Raw genomic sequence first — 6,405 nt, 5'->3', positions numbered from 1 at the left:
CGCCATAACGTGTTTGGGTACTTGGTATCGCACACGGCAAGAAGTGAGGCAGCGATACACAGGTTTTTACACTCCTCACTGTATGATATAGACGCCGTTATCAGGCGCACATAAGTGTTCTTCCATAGGCAAATTAGGTGGCTAACTTAGCATTAGTAATCGCCCCCTGACCATTAATTCTGGAGCAAACTGAACTTCTAGTGCGCAATTAGAAAATCGCCAGCAACATTGGGGCACATTTACTAAATGGTGTTAAATTTCAGCCCACCACTCGCTCTACCTACTATAAGGCCTCGGACATAGTGGGAGCGCATGGCGTCCTGCGCGCCTGTTGCCCGAGCGATCTGTGGACTCGGATCACTCGTGATGGGGAGACGTGATCGTGATGAGACTGGTACGCCCTCATTGGCTGAAGCGCTCAAGTGACCAGACCACCGCGCGACAAAATAATTAAAAAAAAAACCCTGTCGGCTCAAAATTCTGCCGCGTGGTGGGTCGCGCTCACTATGGCCGGCCTTATAGAGCTGCTGCATTATGTTTGCGCCGCTCGCACTATGGACGCGGCCTAAGAAATGATGCGCGTCCTGTCTTTTTAGCACTGTGAAGCTCTCTTGCTGCTGCCTTTAGAATCCACTTTTTAAAATCTGCACTTGTATGCGCGAGAAATCAGTTGCTGACAGTTTGCCTCCCGGGGATGTTAAAATGGCCGCTGCCATTCACAGATTAAGAAGGTTGCCAAGGTAACAGCTGAGGCCAGTTATATCATTACGAACTCTCAACCTCCAGTGGCCAAAACGAGTGGGATTTGGGGGTTTCAGACCGGGGGGGTGGAGGGGAATGCCATTTTGTATCCGTGAGATGGCAGTGAAATCCACGAGATGCTAAAAATCAGTGAAACAGACTCCAGAAAAATCTGTGTGGGGGGAGGGGGACGGGAAATGAATGAAATGGATAAAACGTTATCCGTTTCTAACTTAATGGTCTTTTTGTGGGGTGAGTGTCCGTCCCAAAATCGGAAATGAATAACTTGCCACAAGCAAAAAAAAAAAAATGATATTCAGGGGTCTTCAGAGCGTCAACATTAACCATGGACTTCCTGATTTTTAAATTCGTAGTATTCCATTTAAATGGCTTTTTTTTTTGGTCCGCAATCCCCAAATTTCCCATCTCCCTTGAATGTTCGGCCCTCGAAGGTGGACATCTCGGGTAGATTTTGAAATGAATTGGAAGTTATTTCACATGAAGTTTAACGCGCATCTCAAATTCACTGCCAACAAAACGGCCATTTTGGGGAACACAGCGCAATGTCCCCCCAAGTGGTGAAACATGGAACTGCTGCCTGATTGTGGGTTTTTTTTGTTTGGTGTTTTTTTTTTCTTCCGTGGGAGCAAAGTGTTTTATAAAAGGGACAAAGTGTTAAATGTGTCTGTGTGTGTGTTTGAAAGTCTGATTTACTTTATGGTTTAAGTGTTGGCAATAATAAAATGCAATAAAATAAATTCCGCCTTCTGTGTTTTTTTTATTTTTTATTTTATTGGCGTCAAGTCCCAAAGGGAAGTAACGGCAGATTGGCTCTGAGCTTTGTAGACTGAACCTTAGTCTGAGGCAAAAAGGCTTCAACCGACAGAATTATAAAGAAACTGGTTTCGTAAAGATCCGAACCCCCCACCCCACCCCCGAAGCATCCGGGAAACATCCACAGTTTAACAATTATTTTAAACTGCCAATACTTCTCTTTTCGCTAAAACTATACAACCCATTAAGTCACTTAACGTAGCGATAACATTATCGGTCTATCTTCACAGGAGATTAACATCACGTTAAGTCATGTCTTCTCCCAGAAAGAGCATTGTGTTAATTATAACATCCCGTATCCACTAAAGTCCCGTTCAGTATAATGCAGGGACTTACCATTACGTTCGTTGTCATACCTACACTTGGCGTTCCTCCCAGACACTGAAATATGTCTTTTGCAGGGTCTGGGTGGGTGTAACACCCACATTTAGGCATGATTTAGCTAACATAGCGTCTTTTCCTTCTCTTCTCTTGCTCAACTGGAGTTAAACCCCTATTTCAGCGTCTGGATGTGAGTAGCGTTAAGACATTCTTAACATCGCGTTATTGGCAGATATCGCAATGTTATGCTGCAATAATGTGATGTTAAATCTATGCTAATGAGATGTAGCTCGTGTCACGGAAGACCAGATCTTATCTCCGGGATTAGGGCACCAGACAGGATAAAGCGGTTCAATAACGAGTTTTTATTCCAGCCGGAGCCAGCAAGCACAGCACAAAAACACAATCGGAGCTATGCTCCCTAACACAGGGCGTACAGGGGAATGCTGGCTGCAGGGCCGGTTCTACCATTAGGCCGACTGGGCGGCTGCATTCTGTGTGTGTGTGTGTGTGTGTGTGTGTGTGTCGGTACTGGCGAAAGTTGAACTTTAGTTTTGAGCGCCGTCGCTAGTGACAAGGCCAGTGACGTCACGAAGGGGGAGGGCAGAGTGCAATAGGCGCTCTGAGCTGTGCAGCGCTTATCGGGTTCCCCTTATATAGCTTCCCCTGCTGCCATAGGAAAGCATAGCAGAGGGGCTGGCGACCAATCACAGTGCGGATGCTGCTCACGGACCATTCAGAAGGCGAGGGCTCGCCTGCATTGACCAATCAAGGCTGGGGTGGGCTTAAGGCGTTAAAAGGCTTGTGGAGGGAAATACAAACGGCCCAATGTGAGCAGCGCCCACCAGAGGGACTCGGAAGCGGCTTCCCAACTGCCCTTACTCTAAAGAACCCTTTCCTTTGTTGCTGGTGAAATCTCCTTCCCTTCAGCCTTAAGGTATGTCCCAGAGTCCTTTGTGCTGCCCTTGGGATGAATTGTTACTTGATGTTTCCTTGTATTGATAATCTGTGTATCAGATGATGTTCTTATAGAAGAGTATTGGGGATATATAATTGTAATCCTCGTTCTTCCCCCTTTAGACTGACTTTTATATGCTAATGCAGGGGCCCAAGTTCTCCTCCCCAGTATGGCCGGTGCTTTGTATTAGCCACGGCCAAAGGTCAGACAGCAGGGCACGACACAGGGCTTTGAATAATAAAACTGTTTATATCGATATGGCCCCTACTCACACAAGACTAACTATATGCATATATATGTGCCCCCCAAACAGAGGGGTCCATCACTCCTAGGCACAGAATACAATACACAATAGTCGCTGTGCGGGTGTGTAAATAAAATATAAAAAAGAGCAAAAAATAGTGCAGATGGTATATAATAGTGCAGATGGTATATAATATGGCAGATGGTATATAATAGTGACGTATCAGTCTAAAGTCTAATAAGGTTGCACTCACAAAACTTCCTGATGTCCAAGGTATGTCAGAGATTCTCCTCTCCCTGACTGGAGCCCTTTTACATAGTTACATAGTTACATAGCAGATAAAATCACAGGGGGGAGCGCTGGGGGAGGGGGATGAATCGCCGCCATTTTTTTAAACTTTAAAAATTTTTTTTTTTTTTTTAAATTTATTTAATTAATTAACTGGCGCCCGGCCGGAGTCACCGCGGGCCACACAGAGAGGCCAGGGGGGCCGCATGCGGCCCGCGGGCCGTATGTTGTGCAGCCCTGCTTTAGACTGATACATCACTATTATATACCATCTGCACTATTTTTTGCTCTTTTTTTTATATTTTATATACCACTGGAAATACTCAGCGCTCCTCCTCACACAGAAGAAAATAAATTGTCACCATTGGGACCTAGAACAGTCCCATCTGAGGGTGTTGAGCAGCTCAACTTCACTTTGTATACACCTTTATTATCTTTCACTATCGGGTTGGTGAAGGATTTTGTTTATATTACACATTTGAAGTTTACTCACTTTGTATTATATTAGAAATGCATTGTTATTTCACTATCCAGTCCACTCCCTTTTCCCTTGCGCAGGTGTGTGTAAGAGTCTCTCCCAGTGTCCCGAATGACCCTGTGTTATGAGGGCCCTGTGTGTGGGTGCCGGCACCATTGTTAGAGCTCTTTAGGTCAGAGTATTACGCCTGGGACATAGTAGATTAAGCTGTGCTGATCCGCGCTGAGCAGATGCACTTACCCCCTGCATCTGTCATCAGCGCGGCTTTAGCAGCTGCTTCCGCACGCTTCCGTATGCGTGCGGAGACTCAGATATTTTCAGCAGACAGGCAAATTTAACATTTGCCGCTCAGGGAAGCGGAGGAGTGGTTAAGGTTAAGTGCCTGCTCACATCCAATGGGAGCGAGGGACTAGCCCCGCCTCCCGCTCCGCCTCCCGACTCCACTCCGCCCCCAAAGCGCGCTCACTGCCTCGCCTGCCAGGACACAAAAAAGCTCCAGCTTGAGCAGGCGAGGCAGAGCAGGAGCGCGGATCAGCGCGGCCCGAGGCACCATGCCCGAGGCCTTAACTGTCGCAGGCCTGTGTCAGCGCAAAGACTTCGGTACCCTTTACTTGTGGTGAGGATCCATGCTTTAACTACTCACGCTTCGCTTAGACTTGTTGGCCGATGCTCTGCTCCCAACTCCACCAGTATGCATATCTGTGACCTTGACACCCAGCTCTGCTGAGTCGTCCTCCTCACGGCCTGGTCCTCAGGTCACCCTCAACCAGCCATATCTCCAGTTTCTCTGTAGCTCTCCTCATGCTCCACTCTCCCTGCATTATGTCTGGGTCACAGGCCTCTCGGAACATTTGCACTGCTGTAATGTCATGTGATCCTATCTCACCAGCAGGGGCTTCTGGGAGTTGTCCTGCTGCTGCTTTACATCTCCTCCCCTGTCACAGGAACTCTTCTTTAGGCTCTCATTCATTGGCTCAATTACCAGCAGCACATGCCAGGGGGTTACATAATTATATTATATTATGAATTATCTCCCCCTTCCATCTTCAGAACACAGGTCTCTCACTGAACAGGGCTCAGGATCCCAGGGTTGTTTAAAATTGACCAGTTGGTCACTGGGCCGCTTTCGGCGTACGCAGACGCCATTTTGAAAAGGATAGGCCCAAACATTGCCGCCTGGGCTTAAATAGTCACATCATCCCCAATTAAAAACAATTGCAATTGATTCCCAAAAACTGAAATCCCATTCCCGATTTAATCCCCATCGAGATGTTTTACCCAGTTCTTATATCCAACAAATCTCACAGCGTTTTTCTGTTTCACCAAAATATCGCAAAATTGAGAACTCCAGACCATGAAATATGGCTTTAGTGGAGAGAGATCGCAGAGTTACCTGGAAAATAAGCTAATTTAAATATGCGAATGAGCGTATTTACCAGGTATCGCAGGTGTGTTGACAGGTATCTCTCCACATGTTGTATTGGAAAGGCAAGTATACGGTGATGGTATTTAAAACTCACAGCGACTGGACTCTCTAAATCACATGTAGCCCCTTCTACATGTATGCCCCTGTTAAACCAATTTTATTTAACCATTTTTTTATTTATTTTTAAATATGATTTTATTTATTATTTCAAGTATAAAATCATTTCAAATATCCACAAAATGTACTCGGTAATTTCTTTGGTGCCTTAATGCTCTTATTTCCGGGAAAAAAAAAGAAAATACTGTATAATAATGAGTCAATTGTTGGTAGGTTATTTACATAATGTTTCAAACATCTCCAGTGTACGTTTAATTTCTCTAATTTGTTTAGCAAGGGCATGAATAGGCTGCATCGATCTATCCAACTCTCCACATCGAGCCATCAATTGTATACATGCTGACGAAGTAATATTGCTGAAGTGAATATACTGTTGAAATGACTGAAAATGACTGGGGGGGTTTATGGAGAGGAAGTTGTTAGCAGTGTGCAGAAGCCATATTGTCTTTGTGTGTTATATTTTAGTATGCGTGTTGATGCAAGAGTGAACTTTGCTCCAGAGGAGGGGGGGGGGGAGGGAAAGGGGATATGAACTGTGCCTTGTTGCTCAAATACTCAAGTGTTTTGGTCAGCTAAAAGGAACCAGTTTCGGTTAGATGTATTGATTTTTGGCGTAAGTTTGAGATAGATAAGAAGACCTGTAACTTGATTGGTTTAGAAGAGGATTATCCCCTCGTGTACAGGGAATGCTGTGATGTGATGATATTCTGCCTAGTAACCTGTGTTAAACAAAGGAATCTAAAAATGTATATAAAGCCTGCTTGCCTCGGGCCCTCCCTTGGCAGAGTGTCTAATGGGCAGCTTTCGTTTATAATCATTCTCTGTGCTGTACTAGCAGGCAATAAACTTCTCATTATCAACGAACCCGTGTTTGTGAGTTTGCAAACTTCGACAATGCCTTTGATTCTCATATCCACAGATTCTCGCAGGCTACCCACTGAATCTCTGTACGTGTGAATGTATCCAACACTGAGTGCGGTCCCATTTTGGATAGTTCC

This window comes from Ascaphus truei, chromosome 17 (assembly GCF_040206685.1).
Source record: "Ascaphus truei isolate aAscTru1 chromosome 17, aAscTru1.hap1, whole genome shotgun sequence".
Lineage (NCBI taxonomy): Eukaryota > Metazoa > Chordata > Amphibia > Anura > Ascaphidae > Ascaphus > Ascaphus truei.
The sequence above is the reverse complement of the archived record's forward strand: the minus strand, read 5'-3'. Positions refer to the sequence as shown.